At 48.0% G+C, this 20,125-nt stretch overlaps 1 long non-coding RNA gene across 3 annotated transcripts in view; it reads right to left on the minus strand.

The window, feature by feature from the left end:
* Positions 1-1,456: 1,456 nt before the first annotated feature.
* LOC118170717 overlaps positions 1,457-20,125 on the minus strand; it is a 23,121-nt gene continuing 4,452 nt past the window's right edge. Inside the window, exons 4-5 of one of the 3 annotated variants that reach the window (XR_004752848.1) lie at positions 5,764-5,832; positions 1,457-3,167 (exon numbers count right to left, since the gene is read on the minus strand). This is a non-coding gene — a long non-coding RNA (uncharacterized LOC118170717). Of the gene's footprint in view, positions 3,168-5,763; positions 5,833-8,204; positions 8,218-9,011; positions 9,016-20,125 lie in introns of those variants that run through there. The other 2 variants (XR_004752849.1, XR_004752850.1) reach the window with 2 other exon arrangements.

Here is a 20,125-nt window from a genome sequence, read left to right on the forward strand (position 1 = left end):
GTGCAGTGAGCATCCCACCCAGCATCCAGAGCACTGGGTCCAGCCACATGGCCTGAAGCAAAAAGGGCTTCTGGCTTGGGCTGTGCCTTCCTGCTCACTCTTCCCATTGTCCTCTCCTGCTGCTTCCCTCGCCCTCCCCTCGGTGCTGCTCCCACCCGGGAGCCCCCAGCGCCTCTTTGTTTCCTGGCTGCATCCCTCGGGAAGCATCATCGGGTCATGAACCATTTCCTCCGAGCACCGACTGCATCTGCTGCCTTCGCACAATGATAGACGGGCTTACGCGCCCCCAGCGCGCTGCGGCAGAAAGCCACGCTCCCTCCATTTATCCGAGGAGTTTTTGTTATCGCTTGAAATACGGCGCCATGGCTCTGCACCCGCAACTGCCTTCAGAGTCCCTGGGCGGCACAGCCACAGGGACAACTCCAGTCGAGCTCGGCTGAACGCAGAAGGTGACTTCTGCCGCGGGAGCACTTTGTCATCGGGGCAAGGCGGGCAGCGCGGCACTAGCACAGCCTCTTTCTTCGACATCTGAAGGGGGAAGCATGGCTGCACACAAATTAAACCTTTGCAGCCAACAAAAATATTTTGCTTCACCAGAACATGATAATGGTGGTATTTCTGCTGCCTTTTGAAAGGATGGGATTTACCCAGCTGAACTATTCAGCTCCTGAGCCAGCTTAAGGAGAGCAGGTTAATGACAAAGGCGTCCGGCATTCCTGCAGCCCCACCGGCCTCCTGGAGCACACCGTGTCTCTTTGGTCAGCTTCACCCAGGGAGGAACCCATTTCCCGCTCAGCCCCAGCCCTGACAGTGCAGACCCCGTGCTGAAGGCCTCTCTTCGACCCGATTCACGAGGCTCGGCCTGCCAGCCCCACGTCCCCACCCGCACACCTGGCACAGCCGCTGCTCCAAAGCACGGACGCAGCCCCCATGTTCAGGCACCCGGTCACAAGAAGCAAAGGGGGGGAGCCTCTGCTGCAGCTCCTCACGCCCAGGGCCTGGCAGAGCCTCAGGGAGGCTGGGACAGGCCCGTGTGCACCAAAATGGCACCTGCTGCGTGGCCTAACGCAGCCTTCGGATTTTCAAAACACGACACAGTGTGTGTATGTATATACTTGTGTATACACACGGCTGTGTAAATATATGTACATTTACATGCATGATCAGACGTGCTGTATATGGCACACATGACAGCAGTCATAAATTTTCAGTAGAAAACCAGAACGCATTGTGTGTGCGCGCGCAAACAGATCGCAACTCCTGCAGATAGTTTATCCACTGCAATTGGAATTCTACAGCTCTCCAAACCCCTGCTTTTGAATGTTTCAGTGTTTTATGCAATTTGGGAAGAATCTAATCTTGTCTTATTAACATCAGTACAGTTACTGAGTGACAAGGGCTAAGTCCCACCATGTTTTTCTGTGAGACCTCACATAAAGAAACACAATGTATTCCCTTTCTGTAAATGCTAGATGAAGTGTTTTTAATAAAATGCCTTTAACTAAAATACTTTATATCACTTAATAATTTGTAATTCTGCCTCGGAAGATTAAAAACATCTAGTGTCTTCCTATGACTGATGATCAATTTTTAAGCAGCTGTTATTTTCACCATAAATATATAAAAGCAATCCAAGCTACTAAAATCATATACATAGACGCATCATAAAAGCCAAACTACTTCATATTCAGCAGTCAAAAAAAAAAAAAAAAAAAAAAAAAAGGACAAAAAGACATGCTCAGGTCTAAGATGTTGCAGTCCTAAGTATTTTGGACAGACCAGAAACCTCTGAAAGCTGGAAGCCATGTGCAAGCCTTTCACCAGAGCACACAGAAAGGCAGAACCTGCGTAATGACCCCGGGTGCCCATTTGCCCAGGGCCGTGCAGCCGGTCTGCCTGGGGCACTACGAACAAGTCACGAAGTCAGGAACAGTTTCCTAGATGCATCGCGAACATCCACATCTGTTTGCAGATGTGGTGCTTCAACCAACAGATGAAAAGAGAAGACTCACTCCTCCTTCGTCTGCAGCTGGTTGGGCTTTGCTCCTCTTCATTCCCACCTCTTTCTGCCCAACACCATCCCTCATCCAGGCTCTCTAAGCTTCCTATTATTCTAGGCTTTAAATCAATTTGTGTTAAACTATTACGGCTGTAGATGCTCTTTGTCTTCCTGCTGCTCAGTAGGAAGCAGACAGAGCGGTGCCACCCTAACTAATGAAGCTGTATTTAGGAACAGCTCAAACCCATTCAAAACGCAGCGGCTTGATCCTGCAGCCCTGCACTCGAGTCAGCGGCCCCCAGCCCAGACAGATCACTGCTATCAACAGCACTGCTGGCAGACCTGCCTTCTCCCTCTCAGCCACTTTTACACACATTAGCTGCATTATGTTATGAATGCTGCACAAAGCTGTCCCCTGGCCTCGTTACACGTTAAAATGGCAGGAGCTGCTTGGGACTCAGCACGGCACTCCTGCCATCCGCACAGCATTGCCCAGGTTCAGCCACTGCACTCCAGCTCACACAGCAGCTCACAAGCGTAGCTGTATTTTTAACATCCCAGAAACCATCTTTGCGTCATCTCCCTTTATGGCTTTCCTGGAATATTCTTTATATTCTGTGGTTTGTACCAAACGCTGCACCTGGAACGTTAATTCTCCCTTAGCAGACTCGGCGTGTTATTCCTGCCCAGAGAGAAATGCATGGCCTCCCTGTTAAACATAACATATTGATTTTAAAATTGCTTTGATGAGTTGGAAAGCGATGCATAAATAGGATCAGTGCATTTATCACCAGTCAGCTCTTCGCTGCTAGGGCAGCTGATGTTTCAGATGACCCAAGGACAGCATATCAGCCTCTCCAAAATACAAGCCAAATGTACATGGAAGATGTGCTCTGAACTCTTGTCCAGCCCAATTCCAAAATTCATTCGCAGCAGGCTGGGAAAGCCAAGTCAAACACCTTCACATCTCATCTTAAACCTCTCTTTACAGAGGTTTACTCTCATCAGCTGAGGTCTGCTTTCATTTTCAGTAGTAGGGCAAAACTCTTCAGGTTGCTCTTTCACAATGATGCTATTAGTTTACTCCATATTGAAGTTGATTTATGCTTTGGCTTTTATAAGGCAGCAGCAAGTAATTGCATGGGAACATGTGTTTTCATCATTCCATCTGTAACTGTAAGAGGGCACAATAAGAGAAGACATATTCTACAAACACCTTAAGAGAAACTTCAGGCTTTGGTAAAAGAGCACACATTTGAGTAACCTGATTGTCACCAAATCTTTGTCTGAAAGCACTGAATGAATATTTTACTTTAAACCCTTAGCTTCTCTAAATCACAATAACTGTTTTTTTGACATTAACAAAACACAGCAGATAGCTCTCCTTTTACAAAAGGGAAGAAAAAAGAAAAGAGGACCTAGAGCCCAGTATGTGTCCAGACAGGACATTACTTCATCTTTTGTGATGGTTTTGTAAGCGATAAACCTGCTGAGATTTAACCAGGACCCAGTACTCGCTGCTGCTCCTCGCAGATCTCGGGCAGCTGGAGGTGGGCGAGCACCAGACGGAGCCAGCAGCTCACAGGGCTGCCCGGGGCATGGCTGACCTGTGTGAGCCCCTTCTCTGGCCAACCTAAAATGGAGAACAGATACTGAAGGCAGCACTGGGGGGCTCCAAATCACACCGTGCTCCCACCTGAGGAGCAGGCTGAAAGATAATGACTGAGAATTATTGAGATCAGTCTTCTTTTTCCACTCCTTCCTTCCATTTTCATTTTTCTTCTCTCCCCTCCTCTCATTTTCATTCCCTTATCTCTATTTGATTCTCTCTTTTCTGCTTTTTCCTCTCTTCCCTTCCTCTGCTATTTCCTGTCACTTCCTCCTGTGATTTCCTCCTCCTAACGCTGCTTCCCTCTGCTCCCTCCATGAGGGGCAAGGAGGGAAATGCTGACTTAGCGCTGATTCCTTGCCTAGCCTGGGATGGGCCACAACAACAAAAAGGATATAGCAAGTATTCTGTTTGAAAAACGTCACAGGTCCTTCAAGACCCTGATTCAAAATCTTTCAAAAAATAAAAAAAAATATAAATCAATTTACTTCAGATCAAAACTCAAAGGTCCCACTACTTTTGTGCAATTGAGCCAGTCTGAGAAGCCTGGGGGACATGAGAAACATTTTGCCAGTAATTCTTGGGCAATTCTGCAAAAATTAGTCACAAAAATCTCTATCGCTGATCTCTGTCACATGGACTTTACTCGGTCCCCTTCTCTTCACATACCTATTCAAACACCAAAAATGGAGACATTATTTACTAAAGAACATCTTTCTGAACATTTTTAATGCTGCAAACTCAATTTTACGTCTTAAGTCACGTGAAGGACAAGGCAATAAGAGCTAACAGGAGTGCCCACAGAAACATGAGATGCACTTTAGCCACCTGCACTACTATCGCGTCTTTAATACCAGGCAGTATTTTACATCTCAGAGGTAATGCAAGCAGACTAGTTGCAAGTACAATGGCGTCTGGATAACAACATTTAGAAGCATGAAATTACGAGTGTGCTGGCAGGTTTTTATGTGCTTCCTTCAAGCACAGGAGCTGCTGCTCTTTGTCCCTCACATCCTTTGTGTCAGAAGCAGCACGACGCTAATAAATCTAAAACATATTTTGAGATTCATAGCATCCGGGTGGAATTTCTAAATGGGTGGTAATTGTCCCTGCACAAGGAAGCACAGGGAAGGGTCTCTCTTCTCTCTTAGTGGGCGCCAGAGCTGGAAGCAGCTCTGTTCCTCTGCCAAGGACGTACCTGAGAGCTGCAGCTCTGGCTGTGCTCAGAGGGCACGGGGACCTGGCTCTTGCCAGCAAAACCAGGAGCAGCAGCAGCGCTCCGGGCAGCACCACCAACCCATCACAGCACCTCCTACCAACCCGCCTGGAGAGCTAAAAAGCTCTTTAGGACACGGCTACTGTGAGTATGTATGAGTATTTATGTAAGGTACCAGCATAGCTTTAAAATCTGGCACTACCTAGGCTTCACAGCACTCAGCTACACAATTAGGATTTGGGGTTAGATTTCATTTTAGGGATTTACATAACCTCAGACAGTGCTTTGTGCAGCACTGTCACTCATACAGTTTCCAGAATCATTACTAAAACATTAGGAAGCTTCACACCCAATGTACAGCAATCTGTTTTGATCTGAAAACTAGACCATGCTGTAGTAAACAGGTTTTTCCCTGATCTTATGCCATGTCATTCGGCAGGAATACTCAGGTGTTGGAGGCTTGCATCCTGCCTGCAGGCACAGGGTGTGCTTGGGTTACACTGGAGGATCAGGACAGAGGGAAAACACAAATTTCTTGGCTCACCAGAACAATTCCCTCCACCCACTTGCCAATCTGGCATCTCCAACTTCTTGTTAAGGGAGTGAGTTAACCAAGAGCAGGGACTGAACTGCAGGGATTTATTTTGTATGACAAACAGCTCTTGTTTTGTGAATATCAGGCTTACATCGTTGTATGGATCTATCCTCTGGAAATAATAATCAGATTTCTAGAGCTTTGGAGTAGCTCTTTCAGCACTATCTGGGAATCCATCAACAGAAATGTTGACAGGTCTGTGAGATGGGTGCTCAACCTGCAAATTCTTTAAGCAAGAGCCTTCTCTTTTATGTTTCCCAGTGACTTCACGCTCTCAGACTTTAAAGTTGATACTAAATTTCTGGAAAAAAAAATGGATTTAAATTATGAATATAAACATTTACCACTTAAAACTATTCACTGGCTTCCTCAGCATCCTTCCATTTAAATCCTCTGTAACCACCCTGTGCTTTCTGCACATGCAAGAGAAAAACCCAAGGTCAGCAGCACGGGGTGCTGATCGCGCCGCTGAGATGCATCCCCTCCTCAGGCAGGGAGGAGCCGTGCTGACCTGGGGGCTCTGCAGGACGGCACGCCTGCCCTGCAGGAGCCAGCGCTGGCCATGAGCTGAAGCTGTGGCTTCACATTCTGTAGTTCCCCAGGATGGGAAAAAGCTAGCTAGCCATAGCTTCAGCCCAACATTAGGCTTTGATCATGTGTTGTTTTTTTCCTATTATTTTTCAGGGGGATTAGGGTTTATCTGCTCATTACAAAAATCCACCGCCCCTGACTGCTGAAGCTCCCTGTGCTCCCCAGCATCCTGCTCCCAGGAGATGCCACCTGGCCCCGTGGTTACGATGAAAGAAGTCCCATGGGCACCTGTGTGAGCTCCTTTAGCTCACCATACACCTGGTGCCCAGCACCACGCACAGAGCTCGGCCCTGCCAACAGCTTCTCCTTCAACAGGAGAGCCATTTACTCCCCCCCCCCAGCTCACACAAGAAAAGGAAACAGGGAAATAATGGGACTGTGAAATCAGTTTGAAGCCCAGCAAGCGTAGCTAAGAAAGCACCCTTCCCTAGCACCAGCCTGTCCCTGCCCACAGCCACCACACGGCCCCTGGGGAGCTGGCAATGTGTCTGGTGCTGCCGGCGGGGCTCAGTCACTGCTGCCACGCTGCTGGCCTCCTGTCCTGCGTGGCCAGCAGCACGGCCCCGCGCACGTGGGTGCACGCTCACTGCAACGCACAGTACTCATTCTCAACACAAACATGATCGAATCACATAACATCGATGGAGTGTCTTTTTTTTTTTTTTTTTTTTTTTTTGAAGCTAAGAGTTACATTTTAAATCCTTTATCAATCACAATGCCGAAATTCAAAGAATCCAGATCGCACACTCAACCGGTTTTCAGTCAGCTCCTGCATTTGCATTTTGACAGTGTTTTTCAGCCCCGGCACTGTAGGGATGAGCAAGCTATGCTCTGACACATTAAAAACAGGAGCCGTTGCTCACGTGTCCTGCGCAGCAGCCCGCCTCCGCAAGGACAGCCAGGCAAAACTCCCACCAAAGCGCGTGGGATTTCAGCCCACTGAGCGCTGCCACTCTGGGCTCGTTACTTGGTGACAGACTTTGCCGCATGGATGGCGCCCTGGTTTTTCCTTGTAAAAGGAAGAGAAACGACTTTATTCCCAATCTTCCTCAAAGCTGTCCATAAGAAAGAATAGTAGGTCAAATAAATTTTGTTTTCTACATAGGGGTACGTTGAAATACCAGAAGATGTAGGTACCAAGGAGAGTCAGACCATGCTCACCGTGTCAGGTTAGCAAGGCATGCTCATAATTCTAATACTTGCGCTACTCTTACTTGTTTTTAAGCCTATTCTGAAGCCCAGGCTGGCTGAGCCCTCAGAGCCATGCCAGCCAGCACTCACCCTATGCTGCAGCCCTGAGCGAGGCTGCCCCTCATCTGCGCTGGCCACCACAGCGCTGTCACTGCTGTGCCCGGTTCTGGTTTCGCTGTTCCCCCCACCCAGAGCTCCAGCACAGGCAGGGACGGGCCCTGCAGCACCCTGCTACCTGGGCACAAAGTGAGGTGCAGGGCCAGGAGTGGGGACCTGGCACGAGACAGGGTGGTGACACTGTGTTTACCAACAACTAAGGCAACCTGTGGAAGCAACGGTCCAGCCAGAAGCTAAGACCCCACCTGGGTGGGCCCTGAGCACATCCCACCGCTGCTGCCACTGCTCCCTCCACCAGAGCCAGGAGCCCTCCTGCCACGGCCAGCCCAGCTGCCATCCCATTTGCTTCCACCTAGAGCCAGGATTTAATCATTCACATGTAAGCCTACAGCACCATGGCTGCTTTTGTCTGAGAAGTAAAAAATCATCTAGGCTGGAAAAGACCTCTCTGATCTTCCCGGACTGCACCATCCCCAGCACTTAGAGCACTGCTGGGCAAGCCTGGACTCACACGTCAGGGTCTGTAAGCTACAGGTCTGTAACAACCCTGCAGACCAAGCGATGTGGTTGAGACCCTCCTTCCCCGCCAGGAGGGCAGAAAGGTGGGCCCCTGCCTGGTCCCCACAGTCGATCCTGACAGATGAGCGACCCGCAGCACTCCGCCACAGCTAACTGCGGCCCTCTGCATTGGGTAGCAATTTGCTCTCAATTTCCTCCTGACAAGCCTCAGCAGTCACCCCCGTTTTTCCCCCTCTGAAGAAAAGCACACATCAAAGCAGTCACAGAGCAGACAGCTCGCCCCCAGAGAAGCTGCCACGTGCCCCCAGTGACAGCTGGGGTGGAACAGAGGCACAGCTCTGGCAGGGGCCTTGCCCCGCTGCGAGGAGCAGGTCCGAGACCTGCGTGGGCACCATGGTGTCCTCTGCTGCAGTCAGGGGGGCTTCTGCCCACAGAGAGCCGCCAGCCCGGGCCCCGTGAGAGGCCATGGCTGTGGGCATTCGGGGCCTTGAGGACACCAACCCCTCCCCGAGGCCAACCCGCAGCTTAAGGATTAAGCTGAACCTAAGGCGGCTCTTCCAGGGCAGGGAAGTGAGGAAAGGAATCTGCCACACACCGCGGAGCCTAACTGCCTTTGAGCTGCAGGCTCTGTAACGTCAGTCAAACCAACACGCCATTCCTTTACTGCTCTGCAGTTGCTATTTACTATTTTGCTGGGAAATTGTCCAGAAAAGGGATACTACCTAGAAGGAAGCATTGTGCCAGCACTGGAAACCAGTAATGTTTCTAAATAACCCCAAAGGCACGCTGTCTATTCCTACACCGTGGCAGGAACTGCGGAAAGACCAAGGAGCCCAAGCTAGCCGCTTTGCGCATGAGGTCTGAGGCAGCAGTTGCAGCAGCAGGCAGGGAGCCGCTCCAGGGCCCCACCAGCCCCTGAGCAGACGTGAACCAGAGCTTAACAGCACACACCAAAGGACGTGGTTCAGTGAGAGGGGAAGCAAACATCCTAAGTTTCGTGACCCAGCTTCACAGGGGCTGCTGAGGACAGGGGGAGGCAGCGGTTGCTGCCGACTCCTCAGCCCCACCACTCCGCAGGGCTGGCACATCCTCAGGGATGCAGATGCCATTAGCAGGCATGGATTTGCCAAAGCCATCTCTTCTCTCTTACAATGCCTCCTGCTCTCTGGAGAACTCACCTCTTACTATAGGCAATACCTTAATTCTTAATTAAATCTCTGCTAGAGGTTCAAAGTAAATGCTTGAGTTATTTAATTTTTACAACATTTTGACAAGGTAAGGGTGAAAAAAATTAAAAGAGAGAGTGGTTCTGAGTCATCCCATTGTATTACCACCTTATTTTTCCTCCCAAACAAAATAATAATAATAATAATAAAAGGGGGGGGGGGGGGGGAAGGGGGGAGCACACAGCACACCTCTGCTCCCCACAAGGAAATACATATTTATCTGTGTCATTTCCCATTGGCATCAAGTAAAGCCTCACCAGTTAGTCTGTCCTTCCCTCTGTGCAGGAAGGGAGGAGCCCCAGGCAGGGGTCTCAGCCCCATGCACAGGCATGGCTGCTCCTAGCAGGAGAGAACAGGGGCAGTGCCCAGCACAGGTGAGCACATGCTCACCACAGGAAGAGTCAACTCCTGCCCAGTGTAAATCAGCTTACCAATAAAACCTGTGCCAATTATACCAGCACCTGGCTCTGCTTTGCTAGAAGGCTCAGCAGTCGTTTAATTTCGGACATATGCTGGTTTTTAGCACCTCATCCCTGTCACTCAAAGTGCTGGTGGAGCAGTGGTCAGTGCAAGCTTTCATGTTGGGCTGCCCAGTTCATGGTGCTGGGGCAGCAATAACTGAGACCACAGAGTACCTAGCAAGAAAGGGGTGGGGACAGGAACAAGGAGGCCATCATGGCTGCTGCCCAGCACACCATCAATTGATCTGCCCAGAGCCAGACCCTGAGCTGCTGCAGACTGCAGAGCTGTGTTCATTGCATCACAGGGGTTTGCACCAGATGAGGACTTGGTCCCTACTTTGTTCTTTGCATGCTCTGCTGGCTTAAGCCATAGCTCCAGCAGACACATAAGCTGGATGAACAGTATTTTTTAATTTTAAACAAAACAAACTACACATTTTATTGTCCCTCTCTCCCATCATCTCTCAGATCGTATTTCTTAAATCCATGTAAGTTCAGAATTTCCATAACACATTTTGGCTGGGGTAAGCTGTGTTTGAATCATCATTCAGAGAAGTGAAGATTTAATTTCATGGTGGAATTAGGGCTGACATTTCCTTTTTATTTACACTACACCAAGGGTTAATAAGGTTACTATAACCTTAATCTTTGATAGCTCAACAATAGCATACTCTAGGATTAGTGCAAAAACTGGATTTTAACTTTTAATCCCATTATTGCTGATAACCTTATCAACACTGCACCCCACCGCAGAGATAGAGCAGTGAAACCTTTGACTCAATAGTCCCTTTCCATGGAGCAACATTTAGAGTTTCAACAGAAGAGCCAGGGACAGTTGCTTGGTTGATGCCTGCAGTGAGGTTCACAGTTTGTGGTAGGGCTGCAATGCTGCTTTTAAACTGCTTGTCAGCAATCTCTGCCAAGAAAAACACTGGTCCAGTGGCATATGTTGGTGGAGCAATGCAAGGTTGCTCTAATTCCCTTACTTTGTTTTTCCCTCCTCCCATGCGACAGCTACTCCAAGAATCAGACCGCCAGTCTGGCAAGTTGAGATCCAGAAACTTGCTGCTAATTACCGTGTTTACAATTCCCAACCTGTTTGTTGGTGCCAACAATCAAACTGCATCCTCTTGTGTGCACCAAAAGACACTTGCTGGCAGTAGCTTCCTAAGGTTCCAGGCTGGCTACATTAATTACTGTTAACTTAATTTTTGAGTATCAAGAAGCAGCTTTAATTAGCAATTTTATGGATTAAAATGAATTTCAAGAAATAGCAGCTTGACTTATAGACTGGTTACCAACCCTATACGTACTTTATATGGAAACACAAGTGGTAGCAAATTTATATGTGGTCTGACAAATAAAATAGGCAGCGGTTTAATAAAAATCACACCAGGAAATGAAAGGTTATACCTTCCCTTTGAAATCAAATAAGCAGCTCTAGAAGGTCTGGTTGGACATTTTTTATGACTTTTCAGCAAACATTTGACCAGACAGAATAAATCTCATTCTCACAGTGTATCACTGAATCAAAGTATTCAAACCTTGGATAATTTATCTCTGTTTAAATGAATGCCTTTGGGTAAAAAAAATAAAATAAAAAATAAAAAACTTTTAAAAAGGCACCTATTTTATGAACCCAGTGGAAGAGAGTCCAAGCTCAAACAAGCGCAGGGCAGAGCCCCACCAGGGATGACGCCATCTGTGCCCTGTAGTCTGAGACTCCTGAAGCTCTCTCTCTGCTTAGGAAAAAATTATTCAATTAGGATGCACTTTAACAAAGCATGTGCTTGAATCCCACTGGGATCGGCCGAGGTCCATGTGCCCCCACGAGGCCCTGCTCAGACCAGCACGCTGGGTGGGATGGGCCTACCTGCCCGAGGACTGTGCCCAGAGCCTGCAGAGCTCGCCACTGCCCACGGCAGCAATCCATTTCCAACCCAGCTTTTCCATAACAGACTACAGGGGACGTCCTTTCTGTCCCACAGCAGATTCTCCACCCTCTCACAGAGTCCTAAACGCCACACAAGTCACTTGCTCTGCTGCTGGCATTTCTTGGGCTGCCCAGCCACTGGCAGAGCCCTGCACCATCATCCCACGCAGTAGGAGTGCACTCAGCACTGCGGAACAGTCTGGGACAGAACTGTACGAAAATCTGTGTGGGACTGGGAAAGCAGAGACAAAGAAGGCAGTGAGCCAATGAGGAGCACACTAAAACCAACACCAGTTTTGACTTACAATGGGAAGAAAGGGAACAAAATGAATCAGTGCTCCCAGAGGAGGCAGCCTGGATTTAGTCTGGTCCTGCAGTAGGGAAGTGGAAACAAGCATTTAAGAGCGCTTCGTTTGTACAGGGCATAATGAACATGCTGAGCAAACTGCCAGGGAGTCAATAAACCTGTGCCTCTGAGACCAGTCCAAAAGGAGCTGGAGGGGCACCTGGAGGACAGGGGCATTTGAGGCTGCGAGTGCGCGCTGCAGCGGCGCAGGACGCGTGGGACGGGGCAGCCCCTTCCCCGCTCCTCTGCTGTGCTGGCCCAGCCAGCTGCCCAGCCGGGGTGCCTGCACCTTGGGTAATGGGCAGACGTCGTCTAATGGGAATCTGCCAATCTCCACTCAATTTATAATTCAGCAAGCAGAGGAGCTTGATTCTTCTAATTTACATAAAACATACATAAAACTGAAAACCAAATAGCTTCAGAGCATATGGGCAAAGCACACAAGAGCCACCAAGGAGAGAAGGAGTGAAAAAGGACACAGTGAAATCACTGTCTAGATTGAGCTTTGGTGAGGCTTTTTGAGCACCTTGCCTGTGCTAAGCTTCTCACGGACAAGCAGGCTCCTGCTGCCAGGCCGTGTGTCAACGCTGCAGCTCGGTCTCACCACTGCACCATCAGCCCCACAGCCCTGCCTTGCCAACGCCCTGACAAGGGCTGGGGTTTCATCACCACACCATTTCTCTAAGGGAAGAGCAAACCTGGTGAAAACCTGCGGTGACATGGCCAAAAGGTGTCAGTGCACACCCAGCCAGCAACGCCTTCCTCCCCTCTCCTGGTGAACCTCAGGCAAAATGGCAGGAGAGGCTGTGGCGGAAGATGGCGGGGGGGCAGCGCTGTGCCCCAGGCCGTCCTCCCCTGCTCCCTGCGCGGCGCAGGGCAGCGAGCACACCGCCGTCCCACAGCCCAGCTGGGCTGGTGGCCTTCCCCGCGGCGTGGCAAGACCCCGGTGCTGCCTCCTCTCCTGTGTGCTTGAGCCACCACCCTGGGTGCCAGCAACAGCCTCGTGGAGGCTGGCGGAGCTCCAGCTGCCTCGCCGAGCTCTGCGCGAATTCAGTCATTTCCAGCGAGCAATATATAAATAGATGCCGTCTCATTATTGATGTACATTGTGCAGACGGTTTAGCTGGGGATGAAGCTCGCCTGCTTTCCTTTTATGGCTGAAAAGCGGGATCCCAGAGCCTTTATCTGAAACCTCGGCACATGTCAATCAAAGCGCACCAGGACGAAGATTTTGCACTCTTAGGTCCTCGTTAAATGACAGGCGCCACTGCAGCCACACAGCTGTGGGAAATGTCCACGGGAAGGAGACACAGCTCAGTACGTGTGTGCACGCGCGTATAAGCACATTTACATACAACCACACCAAAACCAAGCTAAAGCAGAATACTAACGTTTGCAGCCTGATTTTTCTATTCCTTTTCAAATCCCAAGACCAAGCTGTAGTCTGGGCTACTCTGACACAAATCTCACTTGACTTTCTTATAAACCACTGGTTTACACTAATGGCAGAGCTGGCCTCGTACTTGCAAAAGCAGAGCTCAGGGTGGCGCCAGGCCCAGGCCCTCCCGGCCTGTAGCTGCAGAGCACCGATACTACAAGTTAGATCGGATCATGAACCCTAGCGAAGGCAAGCTATCGATATTTCGGAAAGCCATTCCTCACACTTCTGAGCAGCAAACGGCCCATCACTAAGGAGGCCAAACCCCTGTCAGCATGAGCTGACTTCTATGAAATGAAATACTGACCTTACTGCTAGCTCCGGAGCTAATCTCAGAAGAGAAATTTTATCAGAGAAAGCAGAGCTATTATTCCCAGCCACTCTACAGGGCACTTACTTAAGTTTTGCATCCAATGAATGTGGAATACTCCAAATATTGTGGCATTTGATAAAAGTCAAAGATGAAAACTCCAGCTAGGTATTTTGTGCGGAGCTTTATTTGTTTTGCATTGCTCAGATTTTGCATCGCTTCTTTCGGGCTCCTTTCCGTTGCTGGAGTTTTCCTCCCTTTGTAGCGGGGAGCCAGAGCCGAGCAAGCAGTACTGATTTGCTGCAGCTTCCACAAATGAAAATTAAACATCACTGTTTTCAGTCCTAATCGCTCCTATGATCTGTGCTGGTAAGAACGTATTTAAATACACGTAAAAGACAACAAAACACCGAGACCAAAGGGAAAGTAGCTTTGTCTGTTGCTTCTTAGGGCAGGACTCGCAGGTCCTGTTTCACGGAGGGACTTCGTGAATGGTTGAAGACGAATGCATTTATATCACTGCACACACGACATAGTGTCATGGCACAACAAAGGACTATGCGACATGCACAGTAAAAATGAAAGTGATTTTACTGAAACCTCAAAAGTAATAATTTTATTGTCCTCTGCATAACTCAGACCCATGGGAAACACGCAGGAAAACAGGCCTCTTTCTTAAAAGCAGAAAAATTGTCACCTCTTAAACCAAGGTTTGAGAAAGTGTCCACTGCTCTTCTCTACAGCTCAAGACATTTTGAAAAAAAAAAATAAAAATAAAATAGGGAATTACATGATCCTTATTTTTCTGAAGTAAAACACAATGAGAACAAAAAAATCAAAACAGAAACAAACAAACACCTTATTTTCTCTCCAACCCTTTGCTTGTATCACGAAAAGGAAGGGGACAGCCAGGTAGAAGAGAAAAAGAAGCAGGGGAACAAGGAACAATTTCCCCCCTTTAGTGGTCATTTTAGCAGCAGAAGCGTCAGGACTGTAATAATTGCTGCTTCGATAAAACAGCAGGCATTAAATTGCATAATTTTGTATTTTAGAAGAATGTTTTTGGCATTTTGGCAGAGAGGTAACAGTGGTCTATGTTTTCCTGGAATAACCAGGTAAATTTTCTCTTAAAAATAATTGTTAAAAGTTGATTTTTCAGATAGAGTGAAGCATTAATGCATATGCATCAAGCCTCCCTGCTCCTTATTAGTCCCCACCTATTTAAATAAATAAATAAATAAATCCTATAAAATGCAATAACCAGAGTGATGCATTTTTATTTGAATTCTCCATCAACTTCTTGTTAGGAAAATGTGAATACTTGCAAAGCTATTACTCTCAGATAATCTAAAAGAAGTCATATGAAATCTACTTTATCTATGTAAATCCCTCTGTGAGATGCAGTAAGATGCTTCTTTTTTTGGTAACAGGCTGCACAATTAGATGCTGTACAGCTCTAGTTCAGAATGTCCTTCATTCTCCAATTAGAGAAGACCAATCCCACAGTGATCTCTTTGTCATTGATTCGGAGTGATTTAAAAGCTAGGCTGACCCTGGGAACATTAATAAACTTTGTGATATTGTCCTGCAAGAGAACTGCTAACATTCTGAGCAAAGTTATGAATCAGCAGGTTTTTATATATTTTTTTAAAAAGCTGTATTATTCCAACATGTTATGCCTAATCTCATAATGTGAAAGGGGTGTACCTTACATAAAATCCAGATGAACGGATACAGAGCACTATCGTGGCGACGGCTGGTGCTGAAGCAAATAAAAGATGAAGACCAGTGCCTCTGAAATACTCTGAGAGGCTAACTTGGGAAGTTTAGCCCTTCATGGGCCTACCTCTTTCTTCCTAATGGTGTCAAGTACAGGAGAATTATCTGACCCACTGCAACCCCACAGGAGTGCAGCACAGAGGCCAGAAGGCCTCCAGAGGTGGCTCTCCAGCTGTCGCGGGTGCCTGCAGTGTCTTGGCCAAGCTCATTTTAAATCTCCTAGTCAAGGGAGTTCCTGGCTGAAGATTGTGCCATTGCTTGTTTTACTATTTATTTTATCTATTTATACATTACTATACACATAATGTATACATTACTACATGTTATATTCCTCACTGGCTATACGTATTGGGTTCCCTGAGAGGGACTGTTCCCTGACAGCCATGCTACACTTCTTCCCCGCGCCGCTCCTAGGCTCATTTGCACGCGCCAGGTTACCTTCCTGCAGACAGGCGGCAGCCTGGAAATCAATGGCAAAACTCCTGCTGACTTCCACACGAGAAAGATTTCAATAACAGGATACTCATTTCTTTTATGACATGGGCACGGTTATGTAACTTTGGCTATGTATGCATGTATATACGTATGTTGACATATATATATAATATATATACACTCACAGATGTATTACTCCTTCCAGCTATATATGCAGGGCTCTTATATTTCCCACCAGTCAATCCCTCCAGTTTCTGAAACACTTCACCTAATTTTCCGTGGACTCATTTTCACTAGGTTCAGATTTTCCAGAAATGACACCTCCGAACTTGCTGCAGCCGTGGTTTCCAACCGGGGGGCCCGCCCTGCCAGCACCACACCTCGGGGCTGCCTTGCGGCTCTGCAGAGCTGCGGCACGGCCACCCTCAGCCAGCGCCTCCAGGCCCCTTCCCCTCGCCTGCCTTAGGAGCTGCTCTGTCCTTCCATGTCCGACTCTTCCCATCACCTCTAGGAGTTCTGGCTTCGGTTTTTGCTTTTAGATGTCTTATTTTTGGCCTGTCATTTAAATTCCTTTTGAGTCATTGTTATTATTGAGCCAACATTTATAAATAGCTCTATGCATTGCAGGTATATGATAATCAAGTCCTTTGATTTTTGTGCAATTTGGTTATGAAATGGTAAGAATAAAAAGAGTGCAAGCATCATGGGGTGCCCAGGAAATGTTTCCAGAGTTAAAGGTTGGGAGACAGATTCAGCATCTGTAAGAATTTATGAGTGTTAGTAATGGGTGTTATGGTTTACCTTTCCAGCACTAAATGGTGAGGTGCCTGAACAGCTAAGAGGCAATAACTAGGGGTTGTTTTTCAGAAATATAATAATCTTTTTAAAGGAAGAGAAGAAAAAGCCTTTTTTGTGTGTAGACTATTTATTAAAAAAAAATGCATAAAACTCCAGTTGTATACATTACTTCTAGTGTGATGTAAAGAAACAGGAAAAGGCTAGAGAGCTTATTCTTACAGCTGCAAATTATGCGTGTATCTGTGTGTACATATAGGCATTACTTGTTCTCAGTTTCTTCAAGAAAACTCTGTGAGCCACCTCAACTGACACAAAAGGCAATGACCCACAATGGGAAGAAATCCTACACTCCCTGCAAAATCAGGTGGGGTCTTGTAAACGGACAGCAGAACTCATCCTAGTGACAGGCGCCTGCAGAACTGCATGTATTGTCTGCATGCAACACTCTGTACATTTATTTTGGGGGAATTTGCAGGCAGCGAGAGGAATCACAGCACGGGTCGTAAAGACGTGCTGAGCCTTGGCAGCCCCTGCTGAGGTGGGTGGGGGTTTTGCCTCTCCGGGGCTGTATGAGTGGGGCTCTGGACAGCACGCTGCAGCCTCCGTTCAGAGATCCCTACAGTGATACGGATATTCCACTTGGACATATGCACAGGGGCTGCATCATTTGTGGAAAAAGCACCTGAAATCAAATGGAAGCCCTCATCTCATACCATGGGGCCTTGCTAAGAGGAGCAGCCCTTCCTTCTACACGCGGACCCCAGCAGGGCCGCTCCCTTGCCTGCCCAGGGACTCGTGCCCACAGCTCCTCTCCCCTCTCTGCTGTGGGTGCACTGCAGGACGGCCACGGGGCAGTGCCCACTGTGGGAAGGTCCCAGGGTGCTTGGTCCCCCACACAGAGCAGTGCCAGCAGGGCACAGGGCCGCTGCCACCCCGTGCCAGTCACACTGCTGTGGGGCCTGGCATGGCCGAGACTTACCTAGCGAGCAGCTGCCGGGGCTGCTCCAGCGTGTAAAGTGACCCAGGGATATAAATCTTCCGAGGATTATGGCCCTTAAAAATAGGCTAAGTTCAAGTAATTATTTTTGGGCTGATTCTTTATTTAATTTTCTACCAGGATGCAGATTACAAAAACAATTTTAGAACAGATATTTAGTATTCTAAATTAATTAAATACGCACTCACCAAAATAGCTGTTAGCACACAGTTGGTGCTGCCACAAACCTCATTCTAAAATGTCATCTCAGAAAATACTCACACTGGTACAATTAAATACCCTTATTTATAAAGTAATTTTTTATTATGTTGCTCTATAGATTTCTAGTATATTTTTTGCTGTTAACAAAATATTGTTAGACTATTAAAGGCAGGGGGCTTTTAGGCTCATTTTTTAGCACACAGGATTCTGGATTTCTAAAAATCAAAAAAAATAAGAAGTGTAGGGTTGTAAACATCCCTTTCGCTAAGGGTCTAATCTTTCCCGCAGCGAAATCGACTGGGGCTTTGCAATGGCATTGAATGGTGGTATCTGGCCCCAAATATTTTGGATTTAACATAAGCAACCTTGCTTCTCAGAGCAGTCCCACAGAAGCTCCACATAGTCAGGGGATCAGGCCCACGGCATAAACAGCCTCTTTTGAGAGGCAAGTTGCTCAGAAACCAACGCTTCTGCCCTTCAATTGCCGTACGTGACAGACCCCAGAACTGCTAATGAACCTGAGGAGGGCAGTTCTGAGATCGTGCCACTGGGAAACGTAATTCGAAGAGCTCCTATGCTACTGAGCATTTAAACAATGTTTTATTATCATTTTGGTGAGCATAGCCAGCATTTCTCCAATCAGACCTTACAGCTTCACTCTTTTAAACCCATAACATGACAAACCCCAAAAGATTTTAGAGAAAAGAAATCTACAAGCATCAAAACGTTAATTTTGACAAAGAGTGCATGCCTTAAAAATGCATCAACCCTGTCATTAAGGCATTATTTAGCAAAAACAGCTAATCATGCTAAACAGAGAGCAACTATAAGAAACCAGGTATAAGGGAACATTTCACTAAGCTTGTATTTATGGGTAACAGTCCAGTCTGTACTGCACGAGATACTCAACCAAGCGAAGAGCAAACAAAACCACATCCTTTATGTGATGAAATGGGAACTCCTGATAATACTCTAAGTCATGACTCAAGGGAAAATGTCAACTAAAAGCTCAGATCAGAGGAAGGTTTGTAATACAAACCTGGATGTTTAAAATAGTGTTTCCATCGCTGTTCTTGCAGCACTTGTGAATGCGGATGTGTTACGGTGCTGAACAGACTATGATTTAGCAGCTGATCGTGCCTTTTTAAAGCATAATTTAACATTATTTCTGAGGCTGTTGAACATACTAAACTACAAGAAAAAAAATCTGCTTTCAAATGGTATTAGAGAAACACGAGGATCAGAGTGCTAGCATCAAAGACGTGTCTAAAGAATAACAGATCCACATGTCTGCGTAACAATGAGAGCTCCACGCGCTATTGAAGGCAACAGAGTAAGATTCCTTTGGCAGTTGTTTGAAATAATTAAGCAGAACATAGATGGCCTTTCAATTGCTAAGCAAGAGAGAGAGAGAAACACATTCTCCATGATCCCGCCTCACACTCACAACGGAATGATCACCCCACATCTGGCTTGCCCGTATTAAAAATCATTCTCATGCTCATCCAAGCTGAGCCTAGGGAAGGATCCGTTCAAAAAGGCTAACTCATCACAGTGCCCTTGGTCTTGCTTTAAAATGGCTTCTGATCTAATTCATGTAAGGCTGAAACACGGTCTCACACTTGCCATTATGTGGCAACAAGACCTGGGATCATTGGGGTGTGCAGAGAGGTCTCGAGCCGGGAACGGAAAGGCGATCACTCCCTGCTCCTTGTCTTTAGTAGTCCTGGGGGTAGGGGAGCAGGGGAAAACGCTATGCCTTGATTTTCCTAAGAGCAGCATCCAAAAAACAGGCTAGGCTTTTAACCAAAGCCCGTGCCCTGCTGCTGAGATTGGCGAGAGGGACGGATGCACCTGTTCTGTGTTAAAGCAACGGGGCATGGCTGGGACAGTAACGGGAATCAACACTTCTGCTTCATCTCCCACCTGCAGGTACCTCTGGGGGAGCCCTCAGCCCTCTGAGGGGAGCAGAGCAGCCACCACCTGAGCCCCGGCTGGGAACCAACCCCTCGGCCCTGGCTTCGGCCATGTGTCTCAGCCTGGGGCCTCGGGGGCTGCCGGGCTCTTAGAGGGTGGGCAGCCCTTAATTCCGCCCTCACGACGCCGTTACCGAGGGGAATGGATTAGGGGGCTGCCACCCCCTCGAAGCAACCGGCCACAACCGGCAGCCCCTCGGCGTCCCCGCAGCCAGGGCAGGGGGCGGAGGAGGGGGCCGCCGGCTCGGTGCTCGCCAGCTCCCGCCCCGCACGGCCCGGCTGCTGCAGGCGCGGGGCCGCGGCCGCTCCCGCGGAGCCCGGCTGGGGAGGGGGCGGCATCCCGGGCCCCGCAGCCGGCTGCGGGCGGAGCCGCGGCCGCCCCAGCCCC

This window comes from Oxyura jamaicensis, chromosome 8 (assembly GCF_011077185.1).
Source record: "Oxyura jamaicensis isolate SHBP4307 breed ruddy duck chromosome 8, BPBGC_Ojam_1.0, whole genome shotgun sequence".
Classification (NCBI taxonomy): domain Eukaryota; kingdom Metazoa; phylum Chordata; class Aves; order Anseriformes; family Anatidae; genus Oxyura; species Oxyura jamaicensis.